General features: G+C 42.4%; 1 long non-coding RNA gene across 1 annotated transcript; it reads left to right on the top strand.

Annotated features, from left to right (window-relative positions):
- The first annotated feature begins 326 nt into the window (after positions 1 to 326).
- On the top strand, positions 327 to 8,520 carry LOC137233522 (uncharacterized). Its single transcript, XR_010947501.1, has 2 exons — positions 327 to 1,165; positions 7,716 to 8,520. It is a non-coding gene; the product is annotated as an uncharacterized lncRNA (long non-coding RNA).
- Positions 8,521 to 21,884: the final 13,364 nt, after the last annotated feature.

Genomic DNA, 21,884 nt, shown 5'->3' on the forward strand with positions numbered 1-21,884 from the left:
TGCAAACATCTGCTGAGTTATCTACTCAAATTTGTTGAACAAAACGACTTACGTATATTAAGCCGGTAAGCAAATTAAAAATAAAACGCAATATGTAGGGTACACGACAACGGAGCCGTCGAGTAACCAAAACAAATGGGTTAAACAAATTCGTACACGGTATTTATCAATCTAACTCTAGAATTAAAGGATATACAACGAGAAACAACGTTTGACAACCTTTAAACAGTTTTAATAACTATCTTAAAAATTATCGCTCTGATGCAAACAACTGCTGAGTTATCTACTCAAATTTGTTGAACAAAACGACATGGTCCTTTCGCGGCCAAAGTACACCGGCGACCAAAAAATTTAATTAAAAATTTAAAACAAACACAAATTTGTACATAAAAACGAAAAAAACGCGATCGGCAATAAAAACACAAAGTAAGAACAAGTGTTACAAACAAAAATTATTTAAAATAAATTAAACAAAACATTCGTACATATATGTGCATGCAAAAATAACATTAAGGTGTGTGAAGAAAGAAAAATTTTTAGAAATCAAAAAATTTAATCAAAAAATTACGGAAAAAAGAAAATATAATTTTCTGACAAAAAAAAAAGAAGGAAAAAATTATGAGAAAAAGAAATAAAATTCCTTTGAAGGAAAAAGTTAGCGTAACACAAAAAAAAACAAAAAAAAAAAAAAGAATTTGTTGAAAGAACCAATTGAACGATATCTGTTTTTCAAAAAAAAAAAACAAAAATCATAACAAGATTTATTTACAAAAATCAAACAAAATTAAGTTTTGTAAAAAGAAGTGGGTGGAGGTGAAAATTAAAAGAAAAGTTTAAAGAAAATAAAAATTTATTTAAAAAAATACATACATACATATCTTGAATGATATTGCGTTAACATTAAAAATTAAATAACGTTTTTCAAAAAAAAATTTTGAGAAAAAAGGAAAAAATAGATTTGAAGAAAGAAAAAATTGGAAACAATAATTTTATAATTTTAATAAAACAAAAGACATACATATATTAAAAACAACATCACCATTACAACAAAGACAAAGCACAACATCTACGTACGTCCAACAACAACATTAACACTAACTCCACCAACAAGGAGGTCCAACACAAACAACTCACAAGTAACACATTTTCAATAAGAAATGTCTGAGTAAGTACTCGTTACCCAATATATACACACCCATATACATATATATTCCCTCCGTCTAAGGCACGGACCCGAAATTCTAAAATCCCAAAATTTATATACCCCTCTGATCTAAAGATCCGGACCCTGGGTATATAACCCACATCAAAAGCCTAAACGGCAGAATTTTCATTTGCTTACTCACTGTTACCAACAGGTAGAGTCCCTTCAAAAAACACATAAATTTTTCAACAAATAAATTTGCATTCCCGTACCAACGGAAAATCTATTGCCCGGTTCTATATACCCAATAAGTTCGTTGCGCTAAATACCTACTTAATTATAAAAATATATACGTATATATGTAATATATGTATATACCCACTTAGCTCGGTAATATTACCCGAGCTACATATTTCTCCAGCGTGAAAAGCACCGCTGCCCATTTTACCCTTATATACATATATTACATAATATATATTTTATAAAAAACCCATAGCAACAAACTTTGCCAAATTTTTGTAATTTTTCCAAAAGTTTATTTTACCGGTGCACCCAATATTAATTTTGCATACAAACCTACAATTATATGCACCCATAATACCCACACGCACTTGTATATCTTTTTGCATAAGCCAAAAACCCACCCTCAACAAAGTAATTGCATGAGCATATGTAACAACATAATAGAAGGAATCAACAAAAAAGATCATCGGTTACATATTTTGCATACATTTACTTTGTCAATAGAGATCAAGTGCATTGGCACGGCAAACAAAAGGTTGTTGGTACACCACAGTTTGTCGGCAAATATATTTCACCCATATATATAAATACATACATACGTACTATATACCCATATTACTTGTGCTCAGACGCGCTGAGACAAGTACATATAACAAAGCGAAAAGCCGGTACACATTAGGCCGGTCTCAAAAAATAAAAAATAAAATCCCAGTGAACACAAATATTATAATATTTATATTATTATATACCCACATTACTTGTACTCAGAAGCGCTGAGACAAGCCCGTATAAAGAACCAAGCGTACATTAGGCTGGTTTCAAAAAAAAAAAAAATTTTTTTTTCCTTTTGACAAAACATTTTTTCGATTTTCACAGCTTAATAAAAGCTCCCATTTCTTGGTAAATTACATTAAATTATAATGCCAAAAACAAACGAAACCCAAAAATTGACCACTGCAGACCAACGCCTGCAGGAATTTATATATGACGGTAACCAATTAGAGGTTTACTGCTCGAGATGGTCACCCTCCCAAGCTACCGATTTATCAGAGTGTATGCTTAAGGTCAAACTAGAAGACCTTGATAAAATATGGGCAAAGGTGCTAGAGTCCCATCGAGAAGTAAGTTTCTCAGATAATTACACAGAGGTCAGCGGCTCGGTTGAGCAAAAATTCGCTAAATGCATGGAAACGTACCAAACATGCAAATCAGAAATTTTAGAAGCCTTACAGCTTTTTAATACTGCTAGCACCAACCAACAACAAATACCCGCCCACCCAATGAACAATTCAGACGCAAACGGTTTTTATTCAAAAGTACCACCATGCGACACCGAAGTATTTCATGGTGGATACGAAGACTGGCCATCCTTTAGAGATATGTTCACAGCAGTCTATAAAAACCACCCTAAATTATCACCCGCTCAAAAATTATACCACCTACGCCTGAAAACAAAAGGACAAGCTGGGCTTATTGTAAAACAATACCCACTGAGCGATAATAATTTCGAGCTTGCCTGGGAAGCGCTCAGATCTAGGTACGATAACAAAAGGATACTCGTCGACAACCAACTGAAGACGCTGTTCAACCTACCCACAATATTCGCAGAAAGCGGAGAACAAATACAGAAGATGCAGACAACAATCAACAACTGCATGTCAACCCTTAACACCCAAGGAATCCCGACAACGGACTGGGACCCAATCCTCGTTTACCTCTGCTCATCCAAGCTGCCAAGTGAAAGCCTTTCACTATGGGAACAATCCCTCAGCTCCCGAAAAGAACTCCCACTTTGGGAGGATATGAATAAATTTTTGACCAGCAGATACGAGGTAGTAGAGAGAATAAGTACCTATAGACCAGGCAAGGCGAAACCCCAATTTTCGAGTTTTACACCACGAACGGTGAATCAAAACTCGACCCAACTCAACAATAATAAAACCCATGCATATCACACCGAGTTCAATAAAACGGCTTCGTGTAGATTGTGCAACCAATACCACGCAGTCAAATCTTGCGTTAGGTTTAGAAATTTATCGGTATCAGACCGAATCAAATTTGTGAGAGAAAATAGTTATTGCGAAAACTGTTTGTCTACGTCACACCCCAAGAACGAATGTAAAAGTAGTTTCACGTGCGTTTATTGCCAAAAGCGTCATCATTCGCTACTGCATTTGCAGCCCAAACCCCAACAATAACAACCAACCCCCAGAGCTCAAAATGCCCAAGCCGGCACCCCTAGGAGAACGGACGACGAGCGAGCCTCAACGTCAAAAGCCGCCGCAAGAGCCACCTCCTCCCAACAGTCTCAAGACAAAAACCCGGTTTCTTCACTCTTCTCGAGTAATCATGGAACCACGCTATTACCCACAGCAATAGTATCAGTATACTTTGCTGGCGAATTTCATAAAATTCGTGCCCTAATAGACCAAGGTTCACAAAAAACTTTTGTATCATCCCGTATACAAAAGGTTCTTGGTCTACCCACAAAAGAGTCTCTCCACCAGATATCTGGAATGGGTGGAACGGTTGTGAAAAATGCCAATAAAGTCTGCCAGATAACATTCTGTTCAGCAGACTTAACCCAAATGATAGACGCACAAGCAATAATTTTGCAAAACTAACGAAGTTCTTGCCCACAGTCAGAGTTTCAAGCATCGATCTCGAAGAACTGTCCCATTTACCGTTAGCCGATCCGCAGTATTCGATACCATCAAAAATCGATGTGGTAATCGGCAGCGATATCACCCCGCAAATCCTCACCGAAGGGCTCCTACGAAATGTGAGTGGAACATTACTTGCCCAAAACACAATATTCGGATGGATATTAAGCGGCCCTGTAGCTGAAAAGGTATCAACCTTCAGCACTCATGTCACGGAATGCACCGATGACCCCATCAATCAACTTTTGAGACAATTTTGGGAACAGGAAGAAGTTCACCAAACCCAACAACGATCAGCAGATGATGAATACTGCGAAGCACTCTACCGGATAACCACAATTCGTGAGGAAGATGGACGCTACAGAGTCAAACTACCCTTCAAATTGGAATTTCCAGCCAATCTGGCACTCGGTCATTCACGACCCGCAGCACAACAGCAGTACATTAGCATCGAACGAACCCTCGAAAGAAAACCCGAATTAAGAGACAAATATTTTGAAGTCCTTAATGAATATTTAACCATGGATCACATGGAACCCGCCTCCCAACAAGAGATGATTAGAGATGGTAAATATCTATCGTTTTATCTACCCCATCATGCTGTCATAAAACCCGACAGCAAAACCACAAAAGTGCGAGTCGTCTTCAACGCATCAAAAATGTCGCATTCTGGCAACTCGTTGAACGACGTGCTTCATACAGGCCCCATTCTACAAAATGACTTAATGCTCGTCATACTCAAATGGCGACTTTATAAGTTTGTTTTCAACGGCGATATTGAGAAAATGTATCGCCAAATACTCATCCACGAAGAAGATAAAGATTTTCACCGAATCGTTTTTCGAAAACACCCAACTCTGCCGATAGAAGATTTTCGACTAAAAACAGTTACCTTTGGTGTAAATTGCGCGCCGTATTTGGCGATTCGAACCCTACACCAACTCGCCCACGATTGTCAAGACGAATATCCGCTCGCTAAAAACATTTTATTAAACGAAACATATGTTGACGATATTTTGTCAGGCGGTCATAATATACATTCCACTTTGAACTCTATGACTCAAGTTATCGAAGCCTTAAAATCGGCAGGGTTCCCTTTGAGGAAGATGTCGGCAAATCACCCTGAAATTTTAAAACCCGTTCCCGACCCTGATTTGCTAGACGTCGACTTCCTTAAATTCCATGATTCGAGTTCCACAAAAACCCTTGGAATTCAGTGGAACGCGCTAACCGACACCTTCACCTACACGTATGATCCACCATCAGCAGAAAACACGACTACAAAAAGGCAGATTCTATCAGCAGTCGCAAAACTGTTTGACCCCGCAGGATGGCTTTCACCAATAATGATTCTTGCCAAAATGTTGCTGCAACAACTCTGGATGGAAGGAACGGATTGGGACGAGGACGTGAAGCCCGGAGCTCTCCAAAAATGGACCTCAATTTATGAAAATTTACCTCATATCAGAGACATTAAAATCCCTAGGTGGGTACAGTATTCCCCCGATAAACTAATCCAGCTGCATGGATTCTCAGATGCTTCAGAAAAAGCATTTTGTGCCTGTATATATTTACGAGTACAAACCCATGAAAATAAGTTTTCATCCCATTTGCTAGCTGCTAAAAGCAAAGTAGCACCCCTCCAAACCGTGAGTCTTCCACGGTTGGAACTCTGTGGAGCAGTTTTACTCTCCAAGTTAGTGAAACAGCTGCGAAGTGAGCTGAATCTACCTCAACACGAACTCATTCTCTGGTGCGATTCTGCCATCGTACTGGCCTGGTTAGAAAAACCACCCCATACCTGGAAAACGTATGTCGCCAACAGAACCTCTGAAATTCTTAAGAACGTTGACAACGCCACTTGGAGGCACGTTTCTAGTAAGGATAACCCAGCGGATTTGGGCACTCGAGGCTGCAAGCCTCAGGATTTAGTCCAATGTCCATTATGGTGGGAAGGACCTAATTGGCTTATCAATCCATCAACTTCGTTGCCAAAGGATATTTCTCACCACCCAACTCCACCCGAACAACGACATGTGGACGTGTTCCACACCCTGCAGGAAGAAAATATAGACATACTCGACCGGTTTTCGTCGTTTTCTCGAGCGCTTAGAGTCGTGGCCTATATGTTGCGGTTTATCAAGAAAGCAAGGAAACTGAAAGTTCCAGCCACGCTCAACCTCACCCACGCCGAAGTGAATGATGCCAAAATCAAAATCATCATTCAAACTCAACGGAATCATTACGGAGACACGATAGAGCTGCTTCAAACGTCGGGACCCTTACCCAAAAAGAACACCCTTCTGACATTAAACCCCATGCTAGATGACTCAGGAATCATGCGAGTTTCTGGAAGATTAGCATATGCCACCTATAGCTTTAATGAGCGGCACCCAATTATCATACCCGAAAACTCTCGATTTTGTTCTCTTCTGTTAGACTTCCTCCATTCGAACTTGCTGCACGCCGACAAACAGCTGATGATCCGAATGGTACAGCAACAGTACTACATTCCACGTTTGAAGCAAAAGGTCAAAAAGCTCGTCTTCCACTGCAAAACCTGCACCATCTATAAAAAGCAGATGAAAACGCAGATAATGGCAGCCTTGCCACCCGAGAGGTCAACGTATTCCCTACCCTTTCATACAACAGGAGTCGACTTTGCTGGACCATTTATGGTAAAAACTTCTCCCCTTCGCCGAGCTTCGTATGTCAAAGCTTACGTTTGTGTGTTCGTCTGTTTTTCCACAAAGGCTGTTCATTTAGAAGTGTGCTCTGATCTCACCACGAATGCCTTCAACGCAGCCTTTGCCCGATTTACTGGCCGCCGTGGCCTACCCCACCAGATATATTCTGACAACGGAAAGACGTTCGTCGGCGCACAACGCGGATTACAAAGAGAATTCACCACATTCCTCAAGGAAGTCGCTACAGACGTCGCCGAAAAGTATGCAACTCACGGATTCTCATGGAAATTCATCCCACCATACGCTCCCCACATGGGTGGTCTATGGGAAGCGGCCGTGAAAAGCTTCAAGATACACTTTACGAAAGTAGCAGGAAACCAGAAGTTCTCCTTCGAAGAGCTTACTACCCTCTTAGTACGCATAGAGGCGGTCCTCAACTCCCGACCGCTCTCCCCTATGTCCGAAGATCCAATGGATCCCCTAGTCCTAACCCCAGGGCATTTCCTACGTGGCGCGCCGCTCTTGTCGTTACCGGAGCCAACTGCAGAGCATCTCACCTTGGTCAACAAATGGCAGAAACTGAAAGTGCTTCACCACCAATTCAGCACACGATGGAAGAACGAGTATCTCAGGGAGCTGCATAAGCGGTACAAATGGAAATGCCCTCAACGCAATATTCAAGTTGGAGATTTAGTCGTGGTAAAGGATGATTTACTACCCCCGAACGAATGGCGTTTGGGACGGGTAATCACTTTACACCCTGGATCGGATAAACATGTTCGAGTTGTGGAACTCAAAACACAAAACGGACTAATAACCCGAAATATTGCCAAACTGTGCGTGCTACCAACTGCCTAGTAGTGCCAACCCTACCTCTGATACGCTCTGCTTCATGCCCCTAGCAATCTGGAAAGATATCTAAGCTACCCTCACCAACCCATTTTTTTGAAAAATACGTATTTTTTCTTGTCTTTACAGGACCCGCAGACGTACGGAGATGCCAAAATGTCGGCTGTGTGGCCAGCGACACGCGCTAAGGCAGTGCCGGGCGTTCCTCGCGATGAAGCCGGAGGAGCGCTACGAGTGCGCGAGGAACCACCGGTACTGCATCAACTGTCTGGCAGTGTCGCACAGCACCGGGGCGTGTGACTCAAAATCAAGCTGCCGCAAATGCTCCCTCGGCCATCACACGCTCCTACACCGAGCTCGACGCACACCCACCAACCCGCGTCGCACCGATAGAGGACCACAGCGCGCAACAGCCCAACATCGCCAACGGGCAATTCGAAGCCGGTCGGCTAGACAGCGCGACGACCGAATACGACAATTAGTAGCCGAGGCACGGGCGGCCCTGGATAGGGTTGATGCCGTCCTTAACCCATCAACGCGTCGGGCGGGGGGGAGCATGTTGAAGACATGATCGAGTTTTCGGACTAAGTCCGCCCCCTCCGTCTGGCAACACCCGGCCAGTGCGGCCAAGCGCAAGCAGTGCAGCTCAGCTGTGGCTTGCCAGCCACCACGGCTCTCACTCTCATTGTTTTTAGTTTATCATTAACTACCCACGCAAACGCATCGTTTCGTGACCGCATCGCAATCGTTCGCCCGTTTATTTTTACCGCCCGCCCGCCGTCGCGCAGTTTTCCATTTTCAATTTAAATATTTAAACAATTAAGTAATTTGTATATACCTTATTAAAGGTTTACCTTGAGAATTATATGTAAATTTACTTACATACATAAATAATAAAGCCCATAGTTTTGAATTGTGTACTAGAAACATACAAGTTTCATTTGCATAAAGTGCTTAGTGCTAAAAAATTATATGTCTCAAAAGTTGATTGATGGGGTCATCGGTGCATTCCGTGACATGAGTGCTGAAGGTTGATACCTTTTCAGTTACAGGGCCGCTTAATATCCATCCGAATATTGTGTTTTGGGCAAGTAATATTCCACTCACATTTCGTAGGAGCCCTTCGGTGAGGATTTGCGGGGTGATATCGCTGCCGATTACCACATCGATTTTTGATGGTATCGAATACTGCGGATCGGCTAACGGTAAATGGGACAGTTCTTCGAGATCGATGCTTGAAACTCTGACTGTGGGCAAGAACTTCGTTAGTTTTGGCAAAATTATTGCTTGTGCGTCTATCATTTGGGTTAAGTCTGCTGAACAGAATGTTATCTGGCAGACTTTATTGGCATTTTTCACAACCGTTCCACCCATTCCAGATATCTGGTGGAGAGACTCTTTTGTGGGTAGACCAAGAACCTTTTGTATACGGGATGATACAAAAGTTTTTTGTGAACCTTGGTCTATTAGGGCACGAATTTTATGAAATTCGCCAGCAAAGTATACTGATACTATTGCTGTGGGTAATAGCGTGGTTCCATGATTACTCGAGAAGAGTGAAGAAACCGGGTTTTTGTCTTGAGACTGTTGGGAGGAGGTGGCTCTTGCGGCGGCTTTTGACGTTGAGGCTCGCTCGTCGTCCGTTCTCCTAGGGGTGCCGGCTTGGGCATTTTGAGCTCTGGGGTTTGGTTGTGATTGTTGGGGTTTGGGCTGCAAATGCAGTAGCGAATGATGACGCTTTTGGCAATAAACGCACGTGAAACTACTTTTACATTCGTTCTTGGGGTGTGACGTAGACAAACAGTTTTCGCAATAACTATTTTCTCTCACAAATTTGATTCGGTCTGATACCGATAAATTTCTAAACCTAACGCAAGATTTGACTGCGTGGTATTGATTGCATAATCTACACGAAGCCGTTTTATTGAACTCCGTGTGATATGCATGGGTTCTATTATTGTTAGATTGGGTCGAGTTTTGATTCACCGTTCGTGGCGTAAAACTCGTAAATTGGGGTTTCGCCTTGCCTGGTCGATAGGTACTTATTCTCTCTACTACCTCGTCTCTGCTGGTCAAAAATTTATTCATATCCTCCCAAAGTGGGAGTTCTTTTCGGGAGCTGAGGGATTGTTCCCATAGTGAAAGGCTTTCACTTGGCAGCTTGAATGAGCAGAGGTAAACGAGGATTGGGTCCCAGTCCGTTGTCGGGATTCCTTGGGTGTTAAGGGTTGACATGCAGTTGTTGATTGTTGTCTGCATCTTCTGTATTTGTTCTCCGCTTTCTGCGAATATTGTGGGTAGGTTGAACAGCGTCTTCAGTTGGTTGTCGACGAGTATCCTTTTGTTCTCGTACCTAGATCTGAGCGCTTCCCAGGCAAGCTCGAAATTATTATCGCTCAGTGGGTATTGTTTTACAATAAGCCCAGCTTGTCCTTTTATTTTCAGGCGTAGGTGGTATAATTTTTGAGTGGGTGATAATTTAGGGTGATTTTTATAGACTGCCGTGAACATATCTCTAAAGGATGGCCAGTCTTCGTATCCACCATGAAATACTTCGGTGTCGCATGGTGGTACTTTTAAATAAAAACCGTTTGCATTTGAATTGTTCATTGGGTGGGCGGGTATTTGTTGTTGGTTGGTGCTAGCAGTATTAAAAAGCTGTAAGGCTTCTAAAATTTCTGATTTGCATGTTTGGTAAGTTTCCAAGCATTTAGCGAATTTTTGCTCAACCGAGCCGCTAACATCTGTGTAATTATCTGAGAAACTTACTTCTCGATGGGACTCTAGCACCTTTGCCCATATTTTATCAAGGTCTTCTAATTTGACCTTAAGCATACACTCTGATAAATCGGTAGCTTGGGAGGGTGACCATCTTGAGCAGTAAACCTCTACTTGGTTACAGTCATATATGAATTTCTGCAGGCATTTATCTGCAGGGGTGAATTTTTGGGTTTCGTCCGACGATTTCGGCATTATAAATTAGTTTGGTTTCTTAATAGAAATGGGAGCTTTTATTAAGCTGTGAGAATCGAAAAAAATTTTGTCAAAAGTGCAAAAAAAAAAAAATTTTTTTTTTTGAAACCAGCCTAATGTACGCTTGGTTCTTTATACGGGCTTGTCTCAGCGCTTCTGAGTACAAGTAATGTGGGTATATAATAATATAAATATTATAATATTTGTGTTCACTGGGATTTTATTTTTTATTTTTTGAGACCGGCCTAATGTGTACCGGCTTTTTGCTTTGTTATATGTACTTGTCTCAGCGCGTCTGAGCACAAGTAATATGGGTATATAGTACGTATGTATGTATTTATATATGTGGGTGAAATATATTTGCCGACAAACTGTGTACCAACAACCTTTTGTTTGCCGTGCCAATGCACTTGATCTGTATTGACAAAGTAAATGTATGCAAAATATGTAACCGATGATCTTCTTTGTTGATTCCTTCTATTATGTTGTTACGTATGCTCATGCAATTACTTTGTTGAGGGTGGGTTTTTGGCTTATGCAAAAAGATATACAAGTGCGTGTGGGTATTATGGGTGCATATAATTGTAGGTTTGTATGCAAGATTAATATTGGGTGCACCGGTAAAATAAACTTTGAGAAAAGTGACAAAAATTTGGCAAAGTTCGTTGCTATGGGTTTTTTATAAAATATACTTTATGTAATATACATATGTATATAAGGGTAAATTGGGCAGCGGTGAATTTCACGCTGGAAAAATATGTAGCTCGGGTGATATTACCGAACTAAGTGGGTATATACATATATTACATATATACGTATATATTTTTATAATCAAATCGATATTTAGCGCAACGAACTTTTTGGGTATATAGAACCGGGCAGAGGATTTTCCGTTGATACGGGAATGCAAATTTATTTGTATAAAACTTTATATGGGTTTTTTGAAGGGACTGTACCTGTTGGTAACAGTGAGTAAGCAAATGAAATATTTTGCCGTTTAGGCTTTTTGATTTGGGTTATATACCCAGGGTCCGGATCTTTAGATCGGAGGGGTATATAAATTTTGGGATTTTAGATTTGGGGTCCGTACGTTAGACGGAGGGAATATATATGGGAATATATTGGGTAACGAGAGTACTTACTCAGACATTTTTGTGTGACCTGTGTGTGACTTGTTGGTTTTGTGTTGTACTTTAGCTTTTGTTGTAATGTTCCTCTCGTTGATATTTTGTGTTGTAAAGTTGTACCTCCTTTATGTTGTGTAGTTGGTTTATGTTGTAATAGTGATGTTATTTTGATGTATGTATGTGTTTTTTCCACTTATGTTTTTCAACTTCTCTTTTATTTGAAAATTTGTATTTTTCTTCTTGGTTTTTTCAAACAATTCCCTTTTTTCGAGTAATTATATTTTTCTCTAATGTATATTTTTTCTTTATATTGAAAAAAAATTTTTTTTTCTGTTTCCACCAAACCTCTCTTCTGTTTTTACTTATATTTTCCGTTTTTTGTGTTTTAGCCACAAAAATGTATTATATATATTTTTATTTTTTTTTTTGATTTCACCTTATATCTTTTCTTTTGCGATTTTTCGAAAATTTTCTTTTTTTCAAAATTATATTTTTTCTCCAAAACTTTTTTCCTTTTTTCAACTTCACCCTAATTTTTTTTCTGTATATGAGTAGGTATTTGTTTTTTATTTTACCGAACAATTTTTATCTTTCTTTTATGTTTTTAGGTACACAAGTTTTTGTCTCTCTGTGTTTGTATATATTTTGTTCAACTTTATTAATATTTTTAAATAATTGTTTTCCTTTTTTTCTTTTATTTTTTGTCTCTTGTATATATAGCGTTTTTATGTTTCTTCCTTCCTTCACTTTTATGTTATTCAATTAGGATTTTAAATTTTTTCTCTTTTTGTAACACCTTAATGTAACCTTTTATTGTATTTATGTATGTTATATACTTTTGCCGTTCAAAATTTTGACACAAACGCAAATAATTTTTTTTGATGATAAAATGTTGATTTTGTTTAAAATATTTTGTTGTTTTTTTGTATGTAGCAATTTTCTAGTTTTTTTTCAAACACTATTTTTATCACTTTTTGTTTTTTGTGTCCGTACCGGCCGCGTATTTCGTTTAATGTTAATTGTATAAATGTACATATATAAACTTTGAAATAATTTGTTTTTGCCGCTGGTTGCCTTTTTAGCACCAAAGGACCATGTATAAAAATGGACCTCAATTTATGAAAATTTACCTCATATCAGAGACATTAAAATCCCTAGGTGGGTACAGTATTCCCCCGATAAACTAATCCAGCTGCATGGATTCTCAGATGCTTCAGAAAAAGCATTTTGTGCCTGTATATATTTACGAGTACAAACCCATGAAAATAGTTTTTCATCCCATTTGCTAGCTGCTAAAAGCAAAGTAGCACCCCTCCAAACCGTGAGTCTTCCACGGTTGGAACTCTGTGGAGCAGTTTTACTCTCCAAGTTAGTGAAACAGCTGCGAAGTGAGCTGAATCTACCCCAACACGAACTCATTCTCTGGTGCGATTCTGCCATCGTACTGGCCTGGTTAGAAAAACCACCCCATACCTGGAAAACGTATGTCGCCAACAGAACCTCTGAAATTCTTAAGAACGTTGACAACGCCACTTGGAGGCACGTTTCTAGTAAGGATAACCCAGCGGATTTGGGCACTCGAGGCTGCAAGCCTCAGGATTTAGTCCAATGTCCATTATGGTGGGAAGAACCTAATTGGCTTATCAATCCATCAACTTCGTGGCCAAAGGATATTTCTCACCACCCAACTCCCCCCGAACAACGACATGTGGAAGTATTCCACACCCTGCAGGAAGAAAATATAGATATAATCGACCGGTTTTCGTCGTTTTCTCGAGCGCTTAGAGTCGTGACCTATATGCTGCGGTTTATCAAGAAAGCAAGGAAACTGAAAGTTCCAGCCACGCTTAACCTCACCCACGCCGAAGTGAATGATGCCAAAATCAAAATCATCATTCAAGCTCAACGGAATCATTACGGAGACACGATAGAGCTGCTTCAAACGTCAGGACCCTTACCCAAAAAGAACACCCTTCTGACATTAAACCCCATGCTAGATGACTCAGGAATCATGCGAGTTTCTGGAAGATTAGCATATGCCACCTATAGCTTTAATGAGCGGCACCCAATTATCATACCCGAAAACTCTCGATTTTGTTCTCTTCTGTTAGACTTCCTCCATTCGCACCTGCTGCACGCCGACAAACAGCTGATGATCCGAATGGTACAGCAACAGTACTACATTCCACGTTTGAAGCAAAAGGTCAAAAAGCTCGTCTTCCACTGCAAAACCTGCACCATCTATAAACAGCAGATGAAAACGCAGATAATGGCAGCCTTGCCACCCGAGAGGTCAACATATTCTCTACCCTTTCATACAACAGGAGTCGATTTTGCTGGACCATTTATGGTAAAAACTTCTCCCCTTCGCAGAGCTTCGTATGTGAAAGCTTACGTTTGTGTGTTCGTCTGTTTTTCCACAAAGGCTGTTCATTTAGAAGTGTGTTCTGACCTCACCACCAACGCCTTCAACGCAGCCTTTGCCCGATTCACTGGTCGCCGTGGCCTACCCCATCAGATATTTTCTGACAACGGAAAGACGTTCGTCGGCGCACAACGCGTATTTCAAAGGGAATTCACCACATTTCTCAAGGAAGTCGCTACAGACGTCGCAGAAAAATATGCAACTCACGGATTCTCATGGAAATTCATCCCACCATACGCTCCACACATGGGTGGGCTATGGGAAGCGGCCGTGAAAAGTTTCAAGATACACTTTACGAAAGTAGCAGGAAACCAGAAGTTCTCCTTCGAAGAGCTTACTACCCTCTTAGTACGCATAGAGGCGGTCCTCAACTCCCGACCGCTCTCCCCTATGTCCGAAGATCCAATGGATCCCCTAGTCCTAACCCCAGGGCATTTCCTACGTGGCGCGCCGCTCTTGTCGTTACCGGAGCCAACTGCAGAGCATCTCACCTTGGTCAACAAATGGCAGAAACTGAAAGTGCTTCACCACCAATTCAGCACACGATGGAAGAGCGAGTATCTCAAGGAGCTGCATAAGCGGTACAAATGGAAATGCCCTCAACGCAATATTCAAGTTGGAGATTTAGTCGTGGTAAAGGATGATTTACTACCCCCGAACGAATGGCGTTTGGGACGGGTAATCACTTTACACCCTGGATCGGATAAACATGTTCGAGTTGTGGAACTCAAAACACAAAATGGACTAATAACCCGTAATATTGCCAAACTGTGCGTGCTACCAACTGCCTAGTAATGCCAACCCTACCTCTGGTACCCTCTGTTTATGACCCTAGCAATCTGAAAAATATATATAAGCTACCCTTACCCATGCCTAAAAAATACGAATATTTTTTCTCTTTTCTTGTCTTTATAGGACCCGCAGAACAACCGAGGGACCAAAGTGTCGCCTCTGTGGTCAACGGCATGTGTTGAGACAGTGCCGGGCCTTTTTAGCGATGCAACCCGAGGAGAGATACCAATGTGCCAAAACCCACCGGCACTGCCTCAACTGCCTCGCAATCTCACACTCCACCGGGGCGTGCGACTCCCCAAGCAGCTGCCGAAAATGCTCACTCGGCCACCACACTTTGCTCCACCGGGCTCGACCGAACAACCATGCGGACAACGACAGCCGCCGAAGAGACAGGGCAACCCCACGAGCCCGCACGGAAAACCGCCAGAGCGCGGTACAAAGCCAATCGGCTCGTCAAAAAGAAACAAAAATACGACAATTAGTAGCCGAGGCACGAGCAGCCTTGGACAGAGTTGACGCCGCCCTTAACCCATCAACGCGTCGGGCGGGGGGGAGCATGTTGAAGACATGATCCAATTTTCGGACTAAGTCCGCCCCCTCCGTCTGGCAACACCCGGCCAGTGCGGCCAAGCGCAAGCAGTGCAGCTCAGCCGTGGCTTGCCAACCACCACCGCGCTCACTCTCAATTGAGTTTAGTTTAGTTAAAACTGCCCACACCCACGCATCGTTTCGTGACCGCAATCGTTCGATCATTTTTTATGATATCGCTCGCCCGCCGCCGCGCATTTTTTTAACATATTTATTTTGATTTGTGTTAAATCCGGATTGGGACGAAATCCGGCTCGAAGGACCCATGTATAAAAAAACTTCACTAAGCACTGTTCAAATAAAAGAGGGCACGCATGAGTTTAATGCTGAACTATTATTTTCTTTATTACTTTACTTCACTGAAGAGTTATATTAAAATTTAACACAAATCAAAATAAATATGTTAAAAAAATTTTCGGCGGCGGGCGAGCGATATCATAAAAAATGATCGAACGATTGCGGTCACGAAACGATGCGTGGGTGTGGGCAGTTTTAACTAAACTAAACTCAATTGAGAGTGAGCGCGGTGGTGGTTGGCAAGCCACGGCTGAGCTGCACTGCTTGCGCTTGGCCGCACTGGCCGGGTGTTGCCAGACGGAGGGGGCGGACTTAGTCCGAAAATTGGATCATGTCTTCAACATGCTCCCCCCCCGCCCGACGCGTTGATGGGTTAAGGGCGGCGTCAACTCTGTCCAAGGCTGCTCGTGCCTCGGCTACTAATTGTCGTATTTTTGTTTCTTTTTGACAAGCCGATTGGCTTTGTACCGCGCTCTGGCGGTTTTCCGTGCGGGCTCGTGGGGTTGCCCTGTCTCTTCGGCGGCTGTCGTTGTCCGCATGGTTGTTCGGTCGAGCCCGGTGGAGCAAAGTGTGGTGGCCGAGTGAGCATTTTCGGCAGCTGCTTGGGGAGTCGCACGCCCCGGTGGAGTGTGAGATTGCGAGGCAGTTGAGGCAGTGCCGGTGGGTTTTGGCACATTGGTATATCTCCTCGGGTTGCATCGCTAAAAAGGCCCGGCACTGTCTCAACACATGCCGTTGACCACAGAGGCGACACTTTGGTCCCTCGGTTGTTCTGCGGGTCCTGTAAAGACAAGAAAAGAGAAAAAATATTCGTATTTTTTAGGCATGGGTAAGGGTAGCTTATATATCTTTTTCAGATTGCTAGGGTCATAAACAGAGGGTACCAGAGGTAGGGTTGGCATTACTAGGCAGTTGGTAGCACGCACAGTTTGGCAATATTACGGGTTATTAGTCCATTTTGTGTTTTGAGTTCCACAACTCGAACATGTTTATCCGATCCAGGGTGTAAAGTGATTACCCGTCCCAAACGCCATTCGTTCGGGGGTAGTAAATCATCCTTTACCACGACTAAATCTCCAACTTGAATATTGCGTTGAGGGCATTTCCATTTGTACCGCTTATGCAGCTCCTTGAGATATTCGCTCTTCCATCGTGTGCTGAATTGGTGGTGAAGCACTTTCAGTTTATGCCATTTGTTGACCAAGGTGAGATGCTCTGCAGTTGGCTCCGGTAACGACAAGAGCGGCGCGCCACGTAGGAAATGCCCTGGGGTTAGGACTAAGGGATCCATTGGATCTTCGGACATAGGGGAGAGCGGTCGGGAGTTGAGGACCGCCTCTATGCGTACTAAGAGGGTAGTAAGCTCTTCGAAGGAGAACTTCTGGTTTCCTGCTACTTTCGTAAAGTGTATCTTGAAACTTTTCACGGCCGCTTCCCATAGCCCACCCATGTGTGGAGCGTATGGTGGGATGAATTTCCATGAGAATCCGTGAGTTGCATATTTTTCTGCGACGTCTGTAGCGACTTCCTTGAGAAATGTGGTGAATTCCATTTGAAATACGCGTTGTGCGCCGACGAACGTCTTTCCGTTGTCAGAAAATATCTGATGGGGTAGGCCACGGCGACCAGTGAATCGGGCAAAGGCTGCGTTGAAGGCGTTGGTGGTGAGGTCAGAACACACTTCTAAATGAACAGCCTTTGTGGAAAAACAGACGAACACACAAACGTAAGCTTTCACATACGAAGCTCTGCGAAGGGGAGAAGTTTTTACCATAAATGGTCCAGAAAAATCCACTCCTGTTGTATGAAAGGGTAGAGAATATGTTGACCTCTCGGGTGGCAAGGCTGCCATTATCTGCGTTTTCATCTGCTGTTTGTAGATGGTGCAGGTTTTGCAGTGGAAGACGAGCTTTTTGACCTTTTGCTTCAAACGTGGAATGTAGTACTGTTGCTGTACCATTCGGATCATCAGCTGTTTGTCGGCGTGCAGCAGGTGCGAATGGAGGAAGTCTAACAGAAGAGAACAAAATCGAGAGTTTTCGGGTATGATAATTGGGTGCCGCTCATTAAAGCTATAGGTGGCATATGCTAATCTTCCAGAAACTCGCATGATTCCTGAGTCATCTAGCATGGGGTTTAATGTCAGAAGGGTGTTTTTTTGGGTAAGGGTCCTGACGTTTGAAGCAGCTCTATCGTGTCTCCGTAATGATTCCGTTGAGTTTGAATGATGATTTTGATTTTGGCATCATTCACTTCGGCGTGGGTGAGGTTAAGCGTGGCTGGAACTTTCAGTTTCCTTGCTTTCTTGATAAACCGCAGCATATAGGTCACGACTCTAAGCGCTCGAGAAAACGTCGAAAACCGGTCGATTATATCTATATTTTCTTCCTGCAGGGTGTGGAATACTTCCACATGTCGTTGTTCGGGGGGAGTTGGGTGGTGAGAAATATCCTTTGGCCACGAAGTTGATGGATTGATAAGCCAATTAGGTCCTTCCCACCATAATGGACATTGGACTAAATCCTGAGGCTTGCAGCCTCGAGTGCCCAAATCCGCTGGGTTATCCTTACTAGAAACGTGCCTCCAAGTGGCGTTGTCAACGTTCTTAAGAATTTCAGAGGTTCTGTTGGCCACATACGTTTTCCAGGTATGGGGTGGTTTTTCTAACCAGGCCAGTACGATGGCAGAATCGCACCAGAGAATGAGTTCGTGTTGGGGTAGATTCAGCTCACTTCGCAGCTGTTTCACTAACTTGGAGAGTAAAACTGCTCCACAGAGTTCCAACCGTGGAAGACTCACGGTTTGGAGGGGTGCTACTTTGCTTTTAGCAGCTAGCAAATGGGATGAAAAACTATTTTCATGGGTTTGTACTCGTAAATATATACAGGCACAAAATGCTTTTTCTGAAGCATCTGAGAATCCATGCAGCTGGATTAGTTTATCGGGGAATACTGTACCCACCTAGGGATTTTAATGTCTCTGATATGAGGTAAATTTTCATAAATTGAGGTCCATTTTTGGAGAGCTCCGGGCTTCACGTCTTCGTCCCAATCCGTTCCTTCCATCCAGAGTTGTTGCAGCAACATTTTTGCAAGAATCATTATTGGTGAAAGCCATCCTGCGGGGTCAAACAGTTTTGCAACTGCTGATAAAATCTGCCTTTTTGTAGTCGTGTTTTCTGCTGATGGTGGATCATACGTGTAGGTGAAGGTGTCGGTTAGCGCGTTCCACTGAATTCCAAGGGTTTTTGTGGAACTCGAATCATGGAATTTAAGGAAGTCGACTTCTAGCAAATCAGGGTCGGGAACGGGTTTTAAAATTTCAGGGTGATTTGCCGACATCTTCCTCAAAGGGAACCCTGCCGATTTTAAGGCTTCGATAACTTGAATCATAGAGTTCAAAGTGGACTGTATATTATGACCGCCTGACAAAATATCGTCAACATATGTTTCGTTTAATAAAATGTTTTTAGCGAGCGGATATTCGTCTTGACAGTCGTGGGCGAGTTGGTGTAGGGTTCGAATCGCCAAATACGGCGCGCAATTTACACCAAAGGTAACTGTTTTTAGTCGAAAATCTTCTATCGGCAGAGTTGGGTGTTTTCGAAAAACGATTCGGTGAAAATATTTATCTTCTTCGTGGATGAGTATTTGGCGATACATTTTCTCAATATCGCCGTTGAAAACAAACTTATAAAGTCGCCATTTGAGTATGACGAGCATTAAGTCATTTTGTAGAATGGGGCCTGTATGAAGCACGTCGTTCAACGAGTTGCCAGAATGCGACATTTTTGATGCGTTGAAGACGACTCGCACTTTTGTGGTTTTGCTGTCGGGTTTTATGACAGCATGATGGGGTAGATAAAACGATAGATATTTACCATCTCTAATTATCTCTTGTTGGGGGCGGGTTCCATGTGATCCATGGTTAAATATTCATTAAGGACTTCAAAATAGTTGTCTCTTAATTCGGGTTTTCTTTCGAGCGTGCGTTCGATGCTGATGTACTGCTGTTGTGCTGCGGGTCGTGAATGACCGAGTGCCAGATTGGCTGGAAATTCCGATTTGAAGGGTAGTTTGACTCTGTAGCGTCCATCTTCCTCACGAATTGTGGTTGTCCGGTAGAGTGCTTCGCAGTATTCATCATCTGCTGATCGTTGTTGGGTTTGGTGAACTTCTTCCTGTTCCCAAAATTGTCTCAAAAGTTGATTGATGGGGTCATCGGTGCATTCCGTGACATGAGTGCTGAAGGTTGATACCTTTTCAGCTACAGGGCCGCTTAATATCCATCCGAATATTGTGTTTTGGGCAAGTAATGTTCCACTCACATTTCGTAGGAGCCCTTCGGTGAGGATTTGCGGGGTGATATCGCTGCCGATTACCACATCGATTTTTGATGGTATCGAATACTGCGGATCGGCTAACGGTAAATGGGACAGTTCTTCGAGATCGATGCTTGAAACTCTGACTGTGGGCAAGAACTTCGTTAGTTTGGGCAAAATTATTGCTTGTGCGTCTATCATTTGGGTTAAGTCTGCTGAACAGAATGTTATCTGGCAGACTTTATTGGCATTTTTCACAACCGTTCCACCCATTCCAGATATCTGGTGGAGAGACTCTTTTTGTGGGTAGATCAAGAACCTTTTGTATACGGGATGATACAAAAGTTTTTTGTGAACCTTGGTCTATTAGGGCACGAATTTTATGAAATTCGCCAGCAAAGTATACTGATACTATTGCTGTGGGTAATAGGGTGGTTCCATGATTACTCGAGAAGAGTGAAGAAACCGGGTTTTTGTCTTGAGACTGTTGGGAGGAGGTGGCTCTTGCGGCGGCTTTTGACGTTGAGGCTCGCTCGTCGTCCGTTCTCCTAGGGGTGCCGGCTTGGGCATTTTGAGCTCTGGGGTTTGGTTGTGATTGTTGGGGTTTGGGCTGCAAATGCAGTAGCGAATGATGACGCTTTTGGCAATAAACGCACGTGAAACTACTTTTACATTCGTTCTTGGGGTGTGACGTAGACAAACAGTTTTCGCAATAACTATTTTCTCTCACAAATTTGATTCGGTCTGATACCGATAAATTTCTAAACCTAACTCAAGATTTGACTGCGTGGTATTGATTGCATAATCTACACGAAGCCGTTTTATTGAACTCCGTGTGATATGCATGGGTTCTATTATTGTTAGATTGGGTCGAGTTTTGATTCACCGTTCGTGGCGTAAAACTCGAAAATTGGGGTTTCGCCTTGCCTGGTCGATAGGTACTTATTCTCTCTACTACCTCGTATCTGCTGGTCAAACATTTATTCATATCCTCCCAAAGTGGGAGTTCTTTTCGGGAGCTGAGGGATTGTTCCCATAGTGAAAGGCTTTCACTTGGCAGCTTGGATTAGCAGAGGTAAACGAGGATTGGGTCCCAGTCCATTGTCGGGATTCCTTGGGTGTTAAGGGTTGACATGCAGTTGTTGATTGTTGTCTGCATCTTCTGTATTTGTTCTCCGCTTTCTGCGAATATTGTGGGTAGGTTGAACAGCGTCTTCAGTTGGTTGTCGACGAGTATCCTTTTGTTCTCGTACCTAGATCTGAGCGCTTCCCAGGCAAGCTCGAAATTATTATCGCTCAGTGGGTATTGTTTTACAATAAGCCCAGCTTGTCCTTTTGTTTTAAGGCGTAGGTGGTATAATTTTTGAGCGGGTGATAATTTAGGGTGATTTTTATAGACTGCCGTGAACATATCTCTAAAGGATGGCCAGTCTTCGTATCCACCATGAAATACTTCGGTGTCGCATGGTGGTACTTTTAAATAAAAACCGTTTGCATTTGAATTGTTCATTGGGTGGGCGGGTATTTGTTGTTGGTTGGTGCTAGCAGTATTAAAAAGCTGTAAGGCTTCTAAAATTTCTGATTTGCATGTTTGGTAAGTTTCCAAGCATTTAGCGAATTTTTGCTCAACCGAGCCGCTAACATCTGTGTAATTATCTGAGAAACTTACTTCTCGATGGGACTCTAGCACCTTTGCCCATATTTTATCAAGGTCTTCTAATTTGACCTTAAGCATACACTCTGATAAATCGGTAGCTTGGGAGGGTGACCAT

This window comes from Eurosta solidaginis, chromosome 5 (genome assembly GCF_040869045.1).
Source record: "Eurosta solidaginis isolate ZX-2024a chromosome 5, ASM4086904v1, whole genome shotgun sequence".
Classification (NCBI taxonomy): Eukaryota; Metazoa; Arthropoda; class Insecta; order Diptera; family Tephritidae; genus Eurosta; species Eurosta solidaginis.